The sequence below is a fragment of the Gadus chalcogrammus genome, chromosome 12, assembly GCF_026213295.1.
Source record: "Gadus chalcogrammus isolate NIFS_2021 chromosome 12, NIFS_Gcha_1.0, whole genome shotgun sequence".
Taxonomy (NCBI): Eukaryota; Metazoa; Chordata; class Actinopteri; order Gadiformes; family Gadidae; genus Gadus; species Gadus chalcogrammus.
Window position 1 is genome coordinate 11,399,095 of NC_079423.1, and position 15,340 is coordinate 11,414,434.

At 46.1% G+C, this 15,340-nt stretch overlaps 18 non-coding genes across 18 annotated transcripts; all 18 read left to right on the forward strand.

Annotated features, from left to right (window-relative positions):
- Positions 1 to 348: 348 nt before the first annotated feature.
- On the forward strand, positions 349 to 467 carry LOC130399817 (5S ribosomal RNA). The gene has a single exon (XR_008902315.1). It is a non-coding gene; the product is annotated as a 5S ribosomal RNA (ribosomal RNA).
- A 529-nt stretch (positions 468 to 996) lies between these two features.
- LOC130394317 (5S ribosomal RNA) lies at positions 997 to 1,115 on the forward strand. Its single transcript, XR_008897487.1, has one exon. It is a non-coding gene; the product is annotated as a 5S ribosomal RNA (ribosomal RNA).
- Positions 1,116 to 1,644: 529 nt separating this feature from the next.
- On the forward strand, positions 1,645 to 1,763 carry LOC130401362 (5S ribosomal RNA). The gene has a single exon (XR_008903823.1). It is a non-coding gene; the product is annotated as a 5S ribosomal RNA (ribosomal RNA).
- Positions 1,764 to 2,292: 529 nt separating this feature from the next.
- Positions 2,293 to 2,411, forward strand: LOC130398937 (5S ribosomal RNA). Its single transcript, XR_008901479.1, has one exon. It is a non-coding gene; the product is annotated as a 5S ribosomal RNA (ribosomal RNA).
- A 519-nt stretch (positions 2,412 to 2,930) lies between these two features.
- On the forward strand, positions 2,931 to 3,049 carry LOC130400215 (5S ribosomal RNA). Its single transcript, XR_008902691.1, has one exon. It is a non-coding gene; the product is annotated as a 5S ribosomal RNA (ribosomal RNA).
- Positions 3,050 to 3,576: 527 nt separating this feature from the next.
- Positions 3,577 to 3,694, forward strand: LOC130401071 (5S ribosomal RNA). Its single transcript, XR_008903532.1, has one exon. It is a non-coding gene; the product is annotated as a 5S ribosomal RNA (ribosomal RNA).
- Positions 3,695 to 4,213: 519 nt separating this feature from the next.
- On the forward strand, positions 4,214 to 4,332 carry LOC130400867 (5S ribosomal RNA). Its single transcript, XR_008903337.1, has one exon. It is a non-coding gene; the product is annotated as a 5S ribosomal RNA (ribosomal RNA).
- Positions 4,333 to 4,853: 521 nt separating this feature from the next.
- LOC130400934 (5S ribosomal RNA) lies at positions 4,854 to 4,973 on the forward strand. Its single transcript, XR_008903402.1, has one exon. It is a non-coding gene; the product is annotated as a 5S ribosomal RNA (ribosomal RNA).
- Positions 4,974 to 5,492: 519 nt separating this feature from the next.
- On the forward strand, positions 5,493 to 5,611 carry LOC130394485 (5S ribosomal RNA). Its single transcript, XR_008897638.1, has one exon. It is a non-coding gene; the product is annotated as a 5S ribosomal RNA (ribosomal RNA).
- Positions 5,612 to 7,534: 1,923 nt separating this feature from the next.
- LOC130394357 (5S ribosomal RNA) lies at positions 7,535 to 7,653 on the forward strand. The gene has a single exon (XR_008897524.1). It is a non-coding gene; the product is annotated as a 5S ribosomal RNA (ribosomal RNA).
- A 529-nt stretch (positions 7,654 to 8,182) lies between these two features.
- LOC130396409 (5S ribosomal RNA) lies at positions 8,183 to 8,301 on the forward strand. Its single transcript, XR_008899051.1, has one exon. It is a non-coding gene; the product is annotated as a 5S ribosomal RNA (ribosomal RNA).
- A 521-nt stretch (positions 8,302 to 8,822) lies between these two features.
- On the forward strand, positions 8,823 to 8,941 carry LOC130400337 (5S ribosomal RNA). Its single transcript, XR_008902816.1, has one exon. It is a non-coding gene; the product is annotated as a 5S ribosomal RNA (ribosomal RNA).
- Positions 8,942 to 11,894: 2,953 nt separating this feature from the next.
- Positions 11,895 to 12,013, forward strand: LOC130398938 (5S ribosomal RNA). The gene has a single exon (XR_008901480.1). It is a non-coding gene; the product is annotated as a 5S ribosomal RNA (ribosomal RNA).
- Positions 12,014 to 12,542: 529 nt separating this feature from the next.
- On the forward strand, positions 12,543 to 12,661 carry LOC130398939 (5S ribosomal RNA). Its single transcript, XR_008901481.1, has one exon. It is a non-coding gene; the product is annotated as a 5S ribosomal RNA (ribosomal RNA).
- A 529-nt stretch (positions 12,662 to 13,190) lies between these two features.
- Positions 13,191 to 13,309, forward strand: LOC130398940 (5S ribosomal RNA). The gene has a single exon (XR_008901482.1). It is a non-coding gene; the product is annotated as a 5S ribosomal RNA (ribosomal RNA).
- A 529-nt stretch (positions 13,310 to 13,838) lies between these two features.
- LOC130398941 (5S ribosomal RNA) lies at positions 13,839 to 13,957 on the forward strand. The gene has a single exon (XR_008901483.1). It is a non-coding gene; the product is annotated as a 5S ribosomal RNA (ribosomal RNA).
- A 529-nt stretch (positions 13,958 to 14,486) lies between these two features.
- On the forward strand, positions 14,487 to 14,605 carry LOC130398942 (5S ribosomal RNA). The gene has a single exon (XR_008901484.1). It is a non-coding gene; the product is annotated as a 5S ribosomal RNA (ribosomal RNA).
- Positions 14,606 to 15,134: 529 nt separating this feature from the next.
- On the forward strand, positions 15,135 to 15,253 carry LOC130398943 (5S ribosomal RNA). Its single transcript, XR_008901485.1, has one exon. It is a non-coding gene; the product is annotated as a 5S ribosomal RNA (ribosomal RNA).
- The last annotated feature ends 87 nt before the right edge of the window (positions 15,254 to 15,340 follow it).

Here is a 15,340-nt window from a genome sequence, read left to right on the forward strand (position 1 = left end):
AGCTGAAACGACAGTTGTACATTTCTTAAACTTTCACCAACACAAACACGCACGCTCACTTCAGATCATGGGAGGACGTCCAAAAATCACCACCCATTCTCTGACACTTTAACCGTTAACCTTGGTTCAAACATTTAACATCACACGCACACGCAGTGTATTTCAGATAATTAATGAATTCAGATGTCACAATGATCGTTTACTTGGATAAGGAGTCCTACTGAATCAATTACTGCCGTTTATATCTAACTAATGATTGTTTTTGTAAAAGTGAAACGTCGAGCCTCAGCAGCTTTCTCACTCCTTATGTGCTACTGTATAAAACCTGGTTTTGCGCCAGCACTAATTGCTTACGGCCATACCACCCTGAACACGCCCGATCTCGTCTGATCTCGGAAGCTAAGCAGGGTCGGGCCTGGTTAGTACTTGGCTGGGAGACCGCCTGGGAATACCAGGTGCTGTAAGCTTTTCCTTTTTCAACTCGAGCTCATTGCCTCCGTGGCCTACCGTGACCTACCGTGACCTGATGTTTACTGCCAACCGCTTTGGAGGATTTAAGCAACATACAAAGACTGACAACGTCTCTCAAAACTATTTTTGTGAAACATGAGGACAGTATAGTGATACTGCCAGCAGGGAGCACCAGAGAGCTGAAACGACAGTTGTACATTTCTTAAACTTTCACCAACACAAACACGCACGCTCACTTCAGATCATGGGAGGACGTCAAAAAATCACCACCCATTCTCTGACACTTTAACCGTTAACCTTGGTTCAAACATTTAACATCACACGCACACGCAGTGTATTTCAGATAATTAATGAATTCAGATGTCACAATGATCGTTTACATGGATAAGGAGTCCTACTGAATCAATTACTGCCGTTTATATCTAACTAATGATTGTTTTTGTAAAAGTGTAACGTCGAGCCTCAGCAGCTTTCTCACTCCTTATGTGCTACTGTATAAAACCTGGTTTTGCGCCTGCACTAATTGTTTACGGCCATGCCACCCTGAACACGCCCGATCTCGTCTGATCTCGGAAGCTAAGCAGGGTCGGGCCTGGTTAGTGCTTGGATGGGAGACCACCTGGGAATACCAGGTGCTGTAAGCTTTTTCTTTTTCAACTCGAGCTCATTGACTCCGTGGCCTACCGTGGCGTACCGTGACCTGATGTTTACTGCCAACCGCTTTGGAGGATTTAAGCAACATACAAAAACTGACAACGTCTCTCAAAACTATTTTTGTGAAACATGAGGACAGTATGGTGATACTGCCAGCAGGGAGCACCAGAGAGCTGAACCGACAGTTGTACATTTCTTAAACTTTCACCAACACAAACACGCACGCTCACTTCAGATCATGGGAGGACGTCAAAAAATCACCACCCATTCTCTGACACTTTAACCGTTAACCTTGGTTCAAACATTTAACATCACACGCACACGCAGTGTATTTCAGATAATTAATAATTTCAGATGTCACAATGATCGTTTACATGGATAAGGAGTCCTACTGAATCAATTACTGCCGTTTATATCTAACTAATGATTGTTTTTGTAAGAGTGTAACGTCGAGCCTCAGCAGCTTTCTCACTCCTTATGTGCTACTGTATAAAACCTGGTTTTGCGCCTGCACTAATTGCTTACGGCCATACCACCCTGAACACGCCCGATCTCGTCTTATCTCGGAAGCTAAGCAGGGTCGGGCCTGGTTAGTACTTGGATGGGAGACCGCCTGGGAATACCAGGTGCTGTAAGCTTTTTCTTTTTCAACTCGAGCTCATTGCCTGAGTGGCCTACCGTGGCGTACCGTGACCTGATGTTTACTGCCAACCGCTTTGGAGGATTTAAGCAACATACAAAAACTGACAACGTCTCTCAAAACTATTTTTGTGAAACATGAGGACAGTATACTGATACTGCCAGCAGGGAGCACCAGAGAGCTGAAACGACAGTTGTACATTTCTTAAACTTTCACCAACACAAACACGCACGCTCACTTCAGATCATGGGAGGACGTCAAAAAATCACCACCCATTCTCTGACACTTTAACCGTTAACCTTGGTTCAAACATTTAACATCACACGCACACGCAGTGTATTTCAGATAATTAATGAATTCAGATGTCACAATGATCGTTTACATGGATAAGGAGTCCTACTGAATCAATTACTGCCGTTTATATCTAACTAATGATTGTTTTTGTAAAAGTGTAACGTCGAGCCTCAGCATCTTTCTCACTCCTTATGTGCTACTGTATAAAACCTGGTTTTGCGCCTGCACTAATTGCTTACGGCCATACCACCCTGAACACGCCCGATCTCGTCTGATCTCGGAAGCTAAGCAGGGTCGGGCCTGGTTAGTACTTGGATGGGAGACCGCCTGGGAATACCAGGTGCTGTAAGCTTTTTCTTTGTCAACTCGAGCTCATTGACTCCGTGGCGTACCGTGACCTGATGTTTACTGCCTACGGCTTTGGAGGATTTAAGCAACATACAAAAACTGACAACGTCTCTCAAAACTATTTTTGTGAAACATGAGGACAGTATAGTGATACTGCCAGCAGGGAGCACCAGAGAGCTGAACCGACAGTTGTACATTTCTTAAACTTTCACCAACACAAACACGCACGCTCACTTCAGATCATGGGAGGACGTCAAAAAATCACCACCCATTCTCTGACACTTTAACCGTTAACCTTGGTTCAAACATTTAACATCACACGCACACGCAGTGTATTTCAGATAATTAATGAATTCAGATGTCACAATGATCGTTTACATGGATAAGGAGTCCTACTGAATCAATTACTGCCGTTTATATCTAACTAATGATTGTTTTTGTAAAAGTGTAACGTCGAGCCTCAGCAGCTTTCTCACTCCTTATGTGCTACTGTATAAAACCTGGTTTTGCGCCTGCACTAATTGCTTACGGCCATACCACCCTGAACACGCCCGATCTCGTTTGATCTCGGAAGCTAAGCAGGGTCGGGCCTGGTTAGTACTTGGATGGGAGACCGCCTGGGAATACCAGGTGCTGTAATCTTTTTCTTTTTCAACTCGAGCTCATTGCCTCCGTGGCCTACCGTGGCGTACCGTGAGCTGATGTTTACTGCCAACCGCTTTGGAGGATTTAAGCAACATACAAAAACTGACAACGTCTCTCAAAACTATTTTTGTGAAACATGAGGACAGTATAGTGATACTGCCAGCAGGGAGCACCAGAGAGCTGAACCGACAGTTGTACATTTCTTAAACTTTCACCAACACAAACACGCACGCTCACTTCAGATCATGGGAGGACGTCAAAAAATCACCACCCATTCTCTGACACTTTAACCGTTAACCTTGGTTCAAACATTTAACATCACACGCACACGCAGTGTATTTCAGATAATTAATGAATTCAGATGTCACAATGATCGTTTACATGGATAAGGAGTCTACTGAATCAATTACTGCCGTTTATATCAACTAATGATTGTTTTTGTAAGAGTGTAACGTCGAGCCTCAGCAGCTTTCTCACTCCTTATGTGCTACTGTATAAAACCTGGTTTTGCGCCTGCACTAGTTGCTTACGGCCATACCACCCTGAACACGCCCGATCTCGTCTGATCTCGGAAGTTAAGCAGGGTCGGGCCTGGTTAGTACTTGGATGGGAGACCGCCTGGAATACCAGGTGCTGTAAGCTTTTTCTTTTTCAACTCGAGCTCATTGACTCCGTGGCGTACCGTGACCTGATGTTTACTGCCAACCGCTTTGGAGGATTTAAGCAACATACAAAAACTGACAACGTCTCTCAAAACTGTTTTTGTGAAACGTGAGGACAGTATAGTGATACTGCCAGCAGGGAGCACCAGAGAGCTGAACCGACAGTTGTACATTTCTTAAACTTTCACCAACACAAACACGCACGCTCACTTCAGATCATGGGAGGACGTCAAAAAATCACCACCCATTCTCTGACACTTTAACCGTTAACCTTGGTTCAAACATTTAACATCACACGCACACGCAGTGTATTTCAGATAATTAATGAATTCAGATGTCACAATGATCGTTTACATGGATAAGGAGTCCTACTGAATCAATTACTGCCGTTTATATCTAACTAATGATTGTTTTTGTAAAAGTGTAACGTCGAGCCTCAGCAGCTTTCTCACTCCTTATGTGCTACTGTATAAAACCTGGTTTTGCGCCTGCACTAATTGCTTACGGCCATACCACCCTGAACACGCCCGATCTCGTCTGATCTCAGAAGCTAAGCAGGGTCGGGCCTGGTTAGTACTTGGATGGGAGACCGTCTGGGAATACCAGGTGCTGTAAGCTTTTCCTTTTTCAACTCGAGCTCATTGCCTCCGTGGCCTACCGTGACCTACCGTGACCTGATGTTTACTGCCAACCGCTTTGGAGGATTTAAGCAACATACAAAGACTGACAACGTCTCTCAAACTATTTTTGTGAAACATGAGGACAGTATAGTGATACTGCCAGCAGGGAGCACCAGAGAGCTGAAACGACAGTTGTACATTTCTTAAACTTTCACCAACACAAACACGCACGCTCACTTCAGATCATGGGAGGACGTCAAAAAATCACCACCCATTCTCTGACACTTTAACCGTTAACCTTGGTTCAAACATTTAACATCGACACGCACACGCAGTGTATTTCAGATAATTAATGAATTCAGATGTCACAATGATCGTTTACATGGATAAGGAGTCCTACTGAATCAATTACTGCCGTTTATATCTAACTAATGATTGTTTTTGTAAAAGTGTAACGTCGAGCCTCAGCAGCTTTCTCACTCCTACTGTATAAAACCTGGTTTTGCGCCTGCACTAATTGCTTACGGCCATACCACCCTGAACACGCCCGATCTCGTCTGATCTCGGAAGCTAAGCAGGGTCGGGCCTGGTTAGTACTTGGATGGGAGACCTGCCTGGGAATACCAGGTGCTGTAAGCTTTTTCTTTTTCAACTCGAGCTCATTGACTCCGTGGCGTACCGTGACCTGATGTTTACTGCCAACCGCTTTGGAGGATTTAAGCAACATACAAAAACTGACAACGTCTCTCAAAATTATTTTTGTGAAACATGAGGACAGTATAGTGATACTGCCAGCAGGGAGCACCAGAGAGCTGAACCGACAGTTGTACATTTCTTAATCTTTCACCAACACAAACACGCACGCTCACTTCAGATCATGGGAGGACGTAAAAAAATCACCACCCATTCTCTGACACTTTAACCGTTAACCTTGGTTCAAACATTTAACATCACACGCACACGCAGTGTATTTCAGATAATTAATGAATTCAGATGTCACAATGATCGTTTACATGGATAAGGAGTCCTACTGAATCAATTACTGCCGTTTATATCTAACTAATGATTGTTTTTGTAAAAGTGTAACGTCAAGCCTCAGCAGCTTTCTCACTCCTTATGTGCTACTGTATAAAACCTGGTTTTGCGCCTGCACTAATTGCTTACGGCCATACCACCCTCAACACGCCTGATCTCGTCTGATCTCGGAAGCTAAGCAGGGTCGGGCCTGGTTAGTACTTGGATGGGAGTCCGCCTGGGAATACCAGGTGCTGTAAGCTTTTTCTTTTTCAACTCGAGCTCATTGCCTCCGTGGCCTACCGTGGCGTACCGTGACCTGATGTTTACTGCCAACCGCTTTGGAGGATTTAAGCAACATACAAAAACTGACAACGTCTCTCAAAACTATTTTTGTGAAACATGAGGACAGTATAGTGATACTGCCAGCAGGGAGCACCAGAGAGCTGAACCGACAGTTGTACATTTCTTAAACTTTCACCAACACAAACACGCACGCTCACTTCAGGGCCCCGTTTCCCGATAACGATGGATCCACGCTCGTACGATCATTCTCACGATGGATCTTGCGATCCATCGTCAATTTCTTTGGAGCGTTTCCCGAAACTCCTCTTAACGTGAACGCGCATTCGCTGCACTCACGACGTCGTAGGATTGTAACTGTCTACTGACACGGTGCTGAAATGGGCTCCGTAGGAGGGGGAGATGCAGGAATGTCGCAGGAAAATTGTGTTAAAAAGGGTTAAAATATATCCCCATCAAGGACAACAGCAGTGTAGCCTACAAAAAAAATAGACTGCAATTATATGAATGCTAAAGACATTAAAACACAATTGATTAGGCTTAAACCGACATATATCAGTCCTAATCCTGTATGCACTGTGCGTTTCACGGCATTTTCCCCCCTGAAATAATTCCTCTTCACACCTGTGAATAACCCGGGAGACGTCCATGATGAGGAATACAACGAAGCCCACCGTCTGGCCCGTTGCATCGTTGAGCGCACGATCGGGAGGTGGAAGTTGCGCTTAGATGCCTCACAAGTCAGGCGGAGGGCTCCAGTTTTCGCCGGCCAAGTCATGCGCCGTGATATGTGTGACGGCTATGTTGCACAACATTGCAGCTAAGGCTGGGGTGGCATTGCTTGAACCGGAGGACGTTGAGGACGATGACGATGAGGAAGATCGGTGTAGGGACGGCCTCCCTCATAACTATGCGGCTGGTTTTCATGCGCGTCGAATAGTGTTTGAGACTTTTTTTTAACCCCCTCCACCCTCACTCATGTCACTAAACATTCCCGTCAACGTGACCAATCCCCACCATATCCCAGCCTTTTGCCTGCTCCTTTGCTTGTTTTTTTACTTTTTTTATTTCTTTATGTTTTATTTTTTTTAATTTCTTTTATTTCGTTATTTTTTATTTTTTTTAATTTGTTTAATTTAATTTTTTTTTTACATTATTTTATGCTACGTTTTATGAGTAGCCTATGTCAGTCTGCACAAATCCCCCACTTTCTCTCACACATTTTGAGTGCCCTGCCTGCGCAAACATTTTCTGGACTGTCCCGTTTTATTTTGGCCATTTGAACATCTTTATTAATAAATTAATTAATAATCTTTATTAATTACCAAACTAAGAACATAAAGGCGCAATGCGTTTTAATAAAACGCATCCAATAGACGGAATGTCCGATGGTGTCGCCACTGAGGCTATAGCTGACGATGCTCTTAGCGTCCTACGAGTACCTACGAGCACCCCTGGAGTACTCGTTAGCTACGAGCGTTTTCAAGACGTTCGTTCCCCACGATGCTTTCGGGAAACGCGGTGAAAACTCTACGATGCCCTTTCGACGCACTTCACGATCCACTTAGGCTAACGACGCTTTCGGGAAACGGGGCCCAGATCATGGGAGGACGTCAAAAAATCACCACCCATTCTCTGACACTTTAACCGTTAACCTTGGTTCAAACATTTAACATCACACGCACACGCAGTGTATTTCAGATAATTAATGAATTCAGATGTCACAATGATCGTTTACATGGATAAGGAGTCCTACTGAATCAATTACTGCCGTTTATATCTAACTAATGATTGTTTTTGTAAAAGTGTAACGTCGAGCCTCAGCAGCTTTCTCACTCCTTATGTGCTACTGTATAAAACCTGGTTTTGCGCCTGCACTAATTGCTTACGGCCATACCACCCTCAACACGCCCGATCTCGTCTGATCTCGGAAGCTAAGCAGGGTCGGGCCTGGTTAGTACTTGGATGGGAGTCCGCCTGGGAATACCAGGTGCTGTAAGTTTTTTCTTTTTCAACTCGAGCTCATTGCCTCCGTGGCCTACCGTGGCGTACCGTGACCTGATGTTTACTGCCAACCGCTTTGGAGGATTTAAGCAACATACAAAGACTGACAACGTCTCTCAAAACTATTTTTGTGAAACATGAGGACAGTATAGTGATACTGCCAGCAGGGAGCACCAGAGAGCTGAACCGACAGTTGTACATTTCTTAAACTTTCACCAACACAAACACGCACGCTCACTTCAGATCATGGGAGGACGTCAAAAAATCACCACCCATTCTCTGACACTTTAACCGTTAACCTTGGTTCAAAGATTTAACATCACACGCACACGCAGTGTATTTCAGATAATTAATGAATTCAGATGTCACAATGATCGTTTACATGGATAAGGATTCCTACTGAATCAATTACTGCCGTTTATATCTAACTAATGATTGTTTTTGTAAAAGTGTAACGTCGAGCCTCAGCAGCTTTCTCACTCCTTATGTGCTACTGTATAAAACCTGGTTTTGCGCCTGCACTAATTGCTTACGGCCATACCACCCTGAACACGCCCGATCTCGTCTGATCTCGGAAGCTAAGCAGGGTCGGGCCTGGTTAGTACTTGGATGGGAGACCTCCTGGGAATACCAGGTGCTGTAAGCTTTTTCTTTTTCAACTCGAGCTCATTGCCTCCGTGGCCTACCGTGGCGTACCGTGACCTGATGTTTACTGCCAACCGCTTTGGAGGATTTAAGCAACATACAAAAACTGACAACGTCTCTCAAAACTATTTTTGTGAAACATGAGGACAGTATAGTGATACTGCCAGCAGGGAGCACCAGAGAGCTGAACCGACAGTTGTACATTTCTTAAACTTTCACCAACACAAACACGCACGCTCACTTCAGATCATGGGAGGACGTCAAAAAATCACCACCCATTCTCTGACACTTTAACCGTTAACCTTGGTTCAAAGATTTAACATCACACGCACACGCAGTGTATTTCAGATAATTAATGAATTCAGATGTCACAATGATCGTTTACATGGATAAGGATTCCTACTGAATCAATTACTGCCGTTTATATCTAACTAATGATTGTTTTTGTAAAAGTGTAACGTCGAGCCTCAGCAGCTTTCTCACTCCTACTGTATAAAACCTGGTTTTGCGCCTGCACTAATTGCTTACGGCCATACCACCCTGAACACGCCCGATCTCGTCTGATCTCGGAAGCTAAGCAGGGTCGGGCCTGCTTAGTACTTGGATGGGAGACCGCCTGGGAATACCAGGTGCTGTAAGCTTTTTCTTTTTCAACTCGAGCTCATTGACTCCGTGGCGTACCGTGACCTGATGTTTACTGCCAACCGCTTTGGAGGATTTAAGCAACATACAAAAACTGACAACGTCTCTCAAAACTATTTTTGTGAAACATGAGGACAGTATAGTGATACTGCCAGCAGGGAGCACCAGAGAGCTGAACCGACAGTTGTACATTTCATAAACTTTCACCAACACAAACACGCACGCTCACTTCAGATCATGGGAGGACGTCAAAAAATCACCACCCATTCTCTGACACTTTAACCGTTAACCTTGGTTCAAAGATTTAACATCACACGCACACGCAGTGTATTTCAGATAATTAATGAATTCAGATGTCACAATGATCGTTTACATGGATAAGGAGTCCTACTGAATCAATTACTGCCGTTTATATCTAACTAATGATTGTTTTTGTAAAAGTGTAACGTCGAGCCTCAGCAGCTTTCTCACTCCTTATGTCTCTCTCGGTCGTCCTCAGACGAGCTTCCATCGGAGTCTCCAATCCTCTCGGTTCTCCATACACCCGGCCAGCTCCGAAGAACTTTCAGCTCCCGCATCTTTCTTAAGCACGTCCACGTACGTTAGCGCGGAACGTCCTCGCGATCGATGCCCGCGCGTTGGTTCCCACAGGACCAGCCTGCTGGCCGGGAGCTCCCGATGTCTGTGGCAGTGGCCGGCCAGCTTCATCCTCCTGGATGCTACCTTCTGGCTGAGCCTCGGCAGCCGCCCGTACAGATCCTTGTTGGTAATGTGGGCATTCTGGTCTACATTCAGCACTGCTCGTAGCATCCTGGTGTAGCACCCATCCAAGGACTTCTGCAGGGTGGGCGTCAGGGTCCAGCTTTCGCAGCCATACAGGAGGACGGACTCCACAGTGGCATGAAATAGGCTCAGCTTTATGCGACGGGGAAGATTTGAGCGCCACACGCTTGACATAACATTCAGGGCTCTCCACGCCATTGCCTTCCTGACCTTAAGGTCTTGTTCTGTGGAGTTTACCCAGGAACCCAGGTACTTGAAGTCATTGACCTCTTGCAAAGAGCTGCCTTCTGATGTTGTAATCGGCAGATGGTCTGTGCAGATGTTATAGGTGATTACCTTAGTCTTCTTTATGTTCAGTCTGAGGCCAACCTTAGCACATTCCACCTCTACTCTGTTCAGGAGTTCCTGTGCCTGCTCCACGCGGTCAGACACCAGGCAGATGTCATCTGCGTAGTCTAGGTCTGCCAGGGCTACAGCAGGGCTTCTTCTAGACTTCCTTGGTGTGATTGTGAAGCCCAGCTCCTGCTCCCGCCCGTTGATGGCTTTCCTGAGCGCGTAGTCAAGGGCTATGATAAAGAGGAAGGGGGCAAGAGTATCCCCCTGCTGCACCCCTGCCAGAATGTCGAACTCCTCGCTGATGCCATCTGGGGTTACCACCTTGGCTCTTGTGCCCTTGTACATGGCCTCTGTGGCCCGGAGTAGATTCGGGGGGACCCCGTAAGCTTTAAGGATTTTCAGCATCATGCTTCTGTTTATTGAGTCAAATGCTTTTTTGAAGTCAATGAAACATAGCACCGCTGTCAAATTGTTCCTCTTCACTTCCTCAATGATTCTCCTTAAGGCCAGGATCTGGCCTACGGTGGTCCTTCCCTTTCTGAAGCCATTTTGGTTGTCCCTCAGGTGTGGGTCAATGGCGTCCCTAATCCGGTTTAGTATCATGCGGTTGTACATCTTCGCTATGACACAGGTCAGGCTAATGCCACGATAATTGTCCGGCTTAGCCAGATCTCCAGACTTGGGCACCGGGATGATATTAGAGAGGGACCATATATCGGGTTTGATGTTTTCTATCAGAGCCTGGTTGCAGATCTCCAGTATGATGTTATCGAGATCGCAGTGTTTAGGGACCTCTGGGGGGATACCGTCCGGCCCAGCACTTTTTCCTTGCTTCAGGGTGGACTTCACTGTGGCAAACTCCGTAGCTGTAAAGGGGCCATCGTCAATGTTGAGGTTTGTGAGGACTGCAGGTATCTCTTCCTCAGCTCCGTCCACTGTTGGGTGGGTGCCTAGGAGATCCCGGAAGTGGGTGAACCAGGAGGTCACTCTCTCCTCTGGGCTGCAGCCTGCTAGCTGTCCCTCTCTCGTCTTCTTGCGCCCACTCATCTCGTTTATGACCTTCCATGACTCCTTGTATCTCTGTTTGCCATGTTCTGCCTCCACCTTCTTCACCTTCTCCATCAATTCTTCCCCTTTGATCCTGTCGTAGGTGCTGAACAGCTGCTGTTTGGCGCTGTTCAGCTCCTCCCTACTCTCTGCGGTCCCCACTCTCTCAAAGCTTCTGCGTGCCTCTTCCACCAGTGTCCGCGCTCGCACAACCTCCGGGTGTTTGGACCTAGGAGAGGCTCTATGTCTCCCCTTTGTTGGCACCCATTTCCTGGTTGCCTCTTCGTTGGCGGATAGGAACCGCTCGTAGGCCGTTGGCTCCCCTTCCTCGGCCAGATGTAGGCGGGCTCTCACCTCCGCTGTGTATTTGGCCTGGAGTTCAGGGCTTCCCGCGAAGGCCTCCCAGTCGGGCCGGGCTCTCGGGGCGCTCTTGGGGACCCTTAGGCTCAGGCGCAGCCTCGTGGCGACCACACGGTGATCGGAGCCTACAGAATCGAACGTGCTGTAGGACTCTGCATTTAGGATGGACTTCCTCCACTTCCTCCTTACCAGTATGTAGTCCAGCTGACGTCGCATACTGCTGGCTCGGTCCTGGAATGTCCATCTCTTGCCCATTCTCTTACGGAACAAGGTGTTGGCGGCCAGTAGTTCATGTTCCGTAAGAAGGGCAGCTAGATGTTCTCCGTTGCGGTTGGTATTGGTGTGGTACGTGAACGGTGCATCTTCCGGTCCGAGTCTAGCGTTATGTGCTACTGTATGAAACCTGGTTTTGCGCCTGCACTAATTGCTTACGGCCATACCACCCTGAACACGCCCGATCTCGTCTGATCTCGGAAGCTAAGCAGGGTCGGGCCTGGTTAGTACTTGGATGGGAGACCGCCTGGGAATACCAGGTGCTGTAAGCTTTTTCTTTTTCAACTCGAGCTCATTGCCTCCGTGGCCTACCGTGGCGTACCGTGACCTGATGTTTACTGCCAACCGCTTTGGAGGATTTAAGCAACATACAAAAACTGACAACGTCTCTCAAAACTATTTTTGTGAAACATGAGGACAGTATAGTGATACTGCCAGCAGGGAGCACCAGAGAGCTGAACCGACAGTTGTACATTTCTTAAACTTTCACCAACACAAACACGCACGCTCACTTCAGATCATGGGAGGACGTCAAAAAATCACCACCCATTCTCTGACACTTTAACCGTTAACCTTGGTTCAAACATTTAACATCACACGCACACGCAGTGTATTTCAGATAATTAATGAATTCAGATGTCACAATGATCGTTTACATGGATAAGGAGTCCTACTGAATCAATTACTGCCGTTTATATCTAACTAATGATTGTTTTTGTAAAAGTGTAACGTCGAGCCTCAGCAGCTTTCTCACTCCTTATGTGCTACTGTATAAAACCTGGTTTTGCGCCTGCACTAATTGCTTACGGCCATACCACCCTGAACACGCCCGATCTCGTCTGATCTCGGAAGCTAAGCAGGGTCGGGCCTGGTTAGTACTTGGATGGGAGACCGCCTGGGAATACCAGGTGCTGTAAGCTTTTTCTTTTTCAACTCGAGCTCATTGACTCCGTGGCCTACCGTGGCGTACCGTGACCTGATGTTTACTGCCAACCGCTTTGGAGGATTTAAGCAACATACAAAAACTGACAACGTCTCTCAAAACTATTTTTGTGAAACATGAGGACAGTATAGTGATACTGCCAGCAGGGAGCACCAGAGAGCTGAACCGACAGTTGTACATTTCTTAAACTTTCACCAACACAAACACGCACGCTCACTTCAGATCATGGGAGGACGTCAAAAAATCACCACCCATTCTCTGACACTTTAACCGTTAACCTTGGTTCAAACATTTAACATCACACGCACACGCAGTGTATTTCAGATAATTAATGAATTCAGATGTCACAATGATCGTTTACATGGATAAGGAGTCCTACTGAATCAATTACTGCCGTTTATATCTAACTAATGATTGTTTTTGTAAAAGTGTAACGTCGAGCCTCAGCAGCTTTCTCACTCCTTATGTGCTACTGTATAAAACCTGGTTTTGCGCCTGCACTAATTGCTTACGGCCATACCACCCTGAACACGCCCGATCTCGTCTGATCTCGGAAGCTAAGCAGGGTCGGGCCTGGTTAGTACTTGGATGGGAGACCGCCTGGGAATACCAGGTGCTGTAAGCTTTTTCTTTTTCAACTCGAGCTCATTGCCTCCGTGGCCTACCGTGGCGTACCGTGACCTGATGTTTACTGCCAACCGCTTTGGAGGATTTAAGCAACATACAAAAACTGACAACGTCTCTCAAAACTATTTTTGTGAAACATGAGGACAGTATAGTGATACTGCCAGCAGGGAGCACCAGAGAGCTGAACCGACAGTTGTACATTTCTTAAACTTTCACCAACACAAACACGCACGCTCACTTCAGATCATGGGAGGACGTCAAAAAATCACCACCCATTCTCTGACACTTTAACCGTTAACCTTGGTTCAAACATTTAACATCACACGCACACGCAGTGTATTTCAGATAATTAATGAATTCAGATGTCACAATGATCGTTTACATGGATAAGGAGTCCTACTGAATCAATTACTGCCGTTTATATCTAACTAATGATTGTTTTTGTAAAAGTGTAACGTCGAGCCTCAGCAGCTTTCTCACTCCTTATGTGCTACTGTATAAAACCTGGTTTTGCGCCTGCACTAATTGCTTACGGCCATACCACCCTGAACACGCCCGATCTCGTCTGATCTCGGAAGCTAAGCAGGGTCGGGCCTGGTTAGTACTTGGATGGGAGACCGCCTGGGAATACCAGGTGCTGTAAGCTTTTTCTTTTTCAACTCGAGCTCATTGACTCCGTGGCCTACCGTGGCGTACCGTGACCTGATGTTTACTGCCAACCGCTTTGGAGGATTTAAGCAACATACAAAAACTGACAACGTCTCTCAAAACTATTTTTGTGAAACATGAGGACAGTATAGTGATACTGCCAGCAGGGAGCACCAGAGAGCTGAACCGACAGTTGTACATTTCTTAAACTTTCACCAACACAAACACGCACGCTCACTTCAGATCATGGGAGGACGTCAAAAAATCACCACCCATTCTCTGACACTTTAACCGTTAACCTTGGTTCAAACATTTAACATCACACGCACACGCAGTGTATTTCAGATAATTAATGAATTCAGATGTCACAATGATCGTTTACATGGATAAGGAGTCCTACTGAATCAATTACTGCCGTTTATATCTAACTAATGATTGTTTTTGTAAGAGTGTAACGTCGAGCCTCAGCAGCTTTCTCACTCCTTATGTGCTACTGTATAAAACCTGGTTTTGCGCCTGCACTAATTGCTTACGGCCATACCACCCTGAACACGCCCGATCTCGTCTGATCTCGGAAGCTAAGCAGGGTCGGGCCTGGTTAGTACTTGGATGGGAGACCGCCTGGGAATACCAGGTGCTGTAAGCTTTTTCTTTTTCAACTCGAGCTCATTGCCTCCGTGGCCTACCGTGGCGTACCGTGACCTGATGTTTACTGCCAACCGCTTTGGAGGATTTAAGCAACATACAAAAACTGACAACGTCTCTCAAAACTATTTTTGTGAAACATGAGGACAGTATAGTGATACTGCCAGCAGGGAGCACCAGAGAGCTGAACCGACAGTTGTACATTTCTTAAACTTTCACCAACACAAACACGCACGCTCACTTCAGATCATGGGAGGACGTCAAAAAATCACCACCCATTCTCTGACACTTTAACCGTTAACCTTGGTTCAAACATTTAACATCACACGCACACGCAGTGTATTTCAGATAATTAATGAATTCAGATGTCACAATGATCGTTTACATGGATAAGGAGTCCTACTGAATCAATTACTGCCGTTTATATCTAACTAATGATTGTTTTTGTAAAAGTGTAACGTCGAGCCTCAGCAGCTTTCTCACTCCTTATGTGCTACTGTATAAAACCTGGTTTTGCGCCTGCACTAATTGCTTACGGCCATACCACCCTGAACACGCCCGATCTCGTCTGATCTCGGAAGCTAAGCAGGGTCGGGCCTGGTTAGTACTTGGATGGGAGACCGCCTGGGAATACCAGGTGCTGTAAGCTTTTTCTTTTTCAACTCGAGCTCATTGACTCCGTGGCCTACCGTGGCGTACCGTGACCTGATGTTTACTGCCAACCGCTTTGGAGGAT